Below are 4327 nucleotides of genomic sequence, written 5' to 3' on the forward strand. Positions count from 1 at the left end.
TCCGCCCAGCGCTCGTGTCCTAGCGCCCCTCCCCTTCGGCGGGGCCGCAGGCGGGGCCGGCCGGTGCCCGCGCGGAGCGGTCGCCGAGTCCAGAGTTGCTTGAACTCGGGCACCTTGTAAGTCTTGAGTCACGTGGCAGCCCGCCGGGACTGGGACAGCCTCCCAGGAGGATCGGGTTTGGCAAGCTGGGAGCGCGCACATTTTGGACAGTGTGTATTTGCTTTCTGCAGAGACAAGGCCGAAAGTTGAGAGGGCTGCATCCTGGAACAAACGCTTCTAGGTGGCTGGCCCAGGTTGAATGTGAACCACGTGAGGCCTGGCCACGCAACTAGAACCCTGGCCAATCACCTGCGACGTAGGGTGTTCAAAAAAACGTTTCTGCATGATCATGCAAGAAATAAATGCACGAGTAAACTCGCTGCTTTCGAGTCTATTCTGACCCAATGCAGTATCACTAATTAGTTTGAAAACGAAACGAGGTGGATTAGGGGAAATGCCACTGCGAGCCTAGTTTGAAACTGAATGGCACCCAGGAGTCCATGTGCAGTGGCGGGGCAAAAACTCCCTGCTGCGGATTTTGGACAGAAATCTCTCATAGCAATTGAAAATGAATGGGAGTTGGTTTATACTAATGCGGAGCCGTGTTGGAGATTCGAAAGGTCTAAAAAGGAAAAACACTTTGGAACTGTCAAGCAACTCGATGTTGCAGAGCATAGAAAGAATTTGTTTCAAGGGATGCCTACCATTGATCGTGTGAGAGAAATACGCAACTATTATACCAAGGAGGCTTCAAATTGTTCCTGGATATATGGAATTTAAAGATAATGGATTTCCCCATTCCTCGTGCATTCATATTAGGATGTTGTGAAACCATTGATCTCATTTACACATAGAACAGGGCCTGTTTCTGTCATATACTGAAAAAATATCTATTTTGTTTACTGAAAATACTCTTTGGTAGAATCTATAGCATAATGAATTCTTTACTTCTGACGGGAGTAAGTATAACTTTTAATCCCTTCGTTTTGTTTAAAAAATATTCTTCTGCCTGTAATGTGCACAGCGTAGTCTCAAGTCTGAAGCCTTCCTGTAGCCATATCCTGCGACTGCTATGGGATGACTGCTAAGAAATATGTATTGGTGTCTTGTACACACTTGGCTCACAGTTCATATTAAGGGAAAGAAACAGGTGCCTTTATGCAGAAAAACGTAAGTATGTGCTGAAAAAAAGACCTTATTAAATTATATTTTATAAAAATTCTGACATCCTCCTGCAACAGCACTCAAAGCGCAAATGGACTCGTTATTCAAAAAGAATCAAAAAGAAAAGAAAAAAAGGGATTTTAACATAAGAGCTCCCCCTACTGTCCAATTGTTTGTGGGCAGCGCTCCTGAAAACTAAATCATCTGAGGTACACTGTGTGTACTTTAGGATACCTGTCATTGAGAATATCCCTTAAGCTATTTTGTAATTGTAAGCATTTTACTCATCAGTGCTAAGCAAGTGTGATCATTTTGCTATATGACTGGCAGTGAAATATACCTCAAATAACTTTTTAATGTTCATAGTAATATAAACCGGTTTAATCTTTTCAACCAGTCACCATTATATTATAAAAGATGTAACAGCCATTATTTATGCTTTAAAAGAGATCAGTATAAGAAAATATTTAATTATAGGAATATACGTTTAGTATTTGGAGGTATGAATCGTCAGTGAGCTGCTTTGAACACAGATTACTTGCAATGGTCTCACCCCAGCTGCTTTCTTCTCAGATGTCTGCCTTTGTCTCAGTCACAGCTTCTCATCCCCAGACAGTGAACAAATGCACTCATAACCTCTGCATTGTAGGGAATCGTCTCTTCAATATAAAGCCTGCCATTTTTACTGTATGTTGATATTTCTCTTACATTTATACATTGTTTTCATTTCCCCTTAAAGTTTTTTTTTTCCACCCAGGGAAGAGCGTGAACGCAGTCCCCCGCTACCACAAATCATGCAGTCGAGTTTCCCACATTTGGGAAAATCACAGGGGTCAGCATATCCGGAGTGCAATGGGTAAGCCTCGCCCTGGAAAACCACCTTCGCGATCATGGTATCTCCCCTGCCACGTAAGTATCCCCTTCCAGCTTAAAACACATGTATGTGGTTAAACATACATGACAGAAAATTTGATATTGTAACCATTTTTATGTGTGCAGTTCAGTGACATTAATTACATTTGCCATGTTGCATAACTGTCACCTTTATCTATTTCCAAGTTTTTCAGCACCCCAAACAGAAACTCTTTACCACTATTCCTCCCTCCCTGTATCCCCTGGTAGCCATCAATAATACTTTGTGTCTATAAATATGCCTTTCTAGATATTTCATATATGGAATCAAAATATTTGTCCTTTTATATCTGACATATTTCACCTGACACATTTTCAAGGTTTATCCATATTGTAGCCTGTATTTGAACTGTATGTCCCTCTATGTCTGAATAATATCCCATTGTATGTATGGAAAAACTTGAAAGAAGGCTAGAACCTGGTAGACAGAAATCTGTCAGAGAAAGAACACTCAAATACTTTCTACCAAAACAGGAGATGGAAAAGTGCTGAGACTGTATTCTGCCAAAGATAATTTGTGAGACCTGGACAGACAACTAAGTCCCGGCATTCACAGATTTCACTTGTATATGTCTATTTCTTGATGGGCACTTGGGTGGTTTCTGTCTTTTGACTATAACGAATCATTCTGCAATAAACATTGTTGATCTCTTTGAATCCCTGCTCTCAAGTCTCATGGGTATAGACCTCAGAGTAAAATTGCTGGGTCATATGATAATTCTGTGTTTAGCTTTTTGAGTTACTAAAGTGCTGTACCATATTCTATATCCTCCAGCAGTGCACAGGGTTCCCACTTCTCCACCTCCTCAATACTTGTTCGTGTCCCTCCTGACAATAGTCATCGGAGTCTTGGTGGTGCGGTGGTTCAGCACTGAGCGGTTAACGGAAAGGTCAGTGGCTGCATGAGACCGAGATGTGATGGACAGTCTGTTTCTGAAAGGATTTACAGCCTTGGAAACCCTGTAGAGGCAGTTCTACCCTGTCTTCTCCGGTCATTGTGAGTCAGAATTGACAGCACTGGGCTTCTAATGACTTATGATGTTGAACATATTTCAGTGTGCTCCTGTAAGGTTTTAAAAATATATTGCGTTTCCTTTGCACATCCATTTCTTTGTTGTCCTCATTAATATGCTTAGGTGAGAAGAGATTAAAAAAAAGTCTCAACTAACTACACACAAATTCGACATCTTGGCTGCCACTTCCAAGAAGCCCTGGTGGCACAGTAGGTGGCCCGTTGGGCTGCTAATCCCAAACTTCCAGCTGCTTTCTGGTGACCCTTTGAAGGAATTCTGTTGCTTCTGCCTGGCTTTTGTTTTTTTCTGACATGGAGATTGCATGCGATGTGTTTAGGGGTTGTGTACATTCACTTTTGGCAAAAGTACTGTAAGAAGGGTGTGGAAGTGGTGTCCGACCTCCTCTACTTTAAGAACAGGAAAGAGGCTCAAACCCATCAACAGCCTGAGGCTGAATCCTCTCCAGTCAAACATGCCTCCTCCCTCCACCCTTCTTTACTAATTCTGACACCAAGCGTGTGTCCCAGGGCACTCCCCTTCTCTGCAAAGCTCCATAAGTCATTGCTGTGGCCCCATGGAAGTCACCGACTATACTCACGATTAGGAGGTTTATTCTGGAAGTTAACAGGCTACTTACAATACAGGATGCGTAATGGCTCCTGAAGAGTTCTTCAGTCAGGAGAGCTTTCTCCCCACCACAGTCCCAGGCATGCCTCTCTCTGACCCTCAGCCTCTCTGCCCTGCTCAGACAAGGGTTACAACACTCCCCTGCTGTTGTTAGGTGTGATCGAGTCAGCTCTGACCGATAGCTCTGACCATGCACAGCAGAAGGAAACACGGTGCAGTCCTGTGCTATTCTCAGAGTTTCCTATCCCTGAGCCTACGGATGCAGCCAGTGTGTCAATCCCTTTCGTCGAGGCCCATCCTCTTTTTAGCTGTCCCTCCACTTTGCCACTCATGTCCTTGCAGCCTCCCGACAATATGTGCCAAGTATGTAAGACGAAGTCTTGCTATCCTTGCCTCTAAGGAGCACTCTGGCTTTACTTCTCACAACACAGATCACTTTGTTCTTTCAGTAGTCCGTGATACTTTCAATATTGTACTCCAGAACCACAATTCAAATGCATTGATCCTTCTACAGCCTTCCTACTTCGATGTCCAACGATCACATGCTTATGATGCAATGGAGAATACCATGG

The 4327-nt window shown here is 43.3% G+C and overlaps 1 non-coding gene across 1 annotated transcript; it reads right to left on the bottom strand.

Moving 5' to 3' along the window:
* Positions 1 to 1957: 1957 nt before the first annotated feature.
* Positions 1958 to 2120, bottom strand: LOC115869133. The gene has a single exon (XR_004046017.1). It is a non-coding gene; the product is annotated as a U1 spliceosomal RNA (small nuclear RNA).
* Positions 2121 to 4327: the final 2207 nt, after the last annotated feature.

Source organism: Echinops telfairi, unplaced genomic scaffold (genome assembly GCF_000313985.2).
Source record: "Echinops telfairi isolate 266 unplaced genomic scaffold, ASM31398v2 ScPeMD7_21;HRSCAF=78, whole genome shotgun sequence".
Taxonomy (NCBI): domain Eukaryota; kingdom Metazoa; phylum Chordata; class Mammalia; order Afrosoricida; family Tenrecidae; genus Echinops; species Echinops telfairi.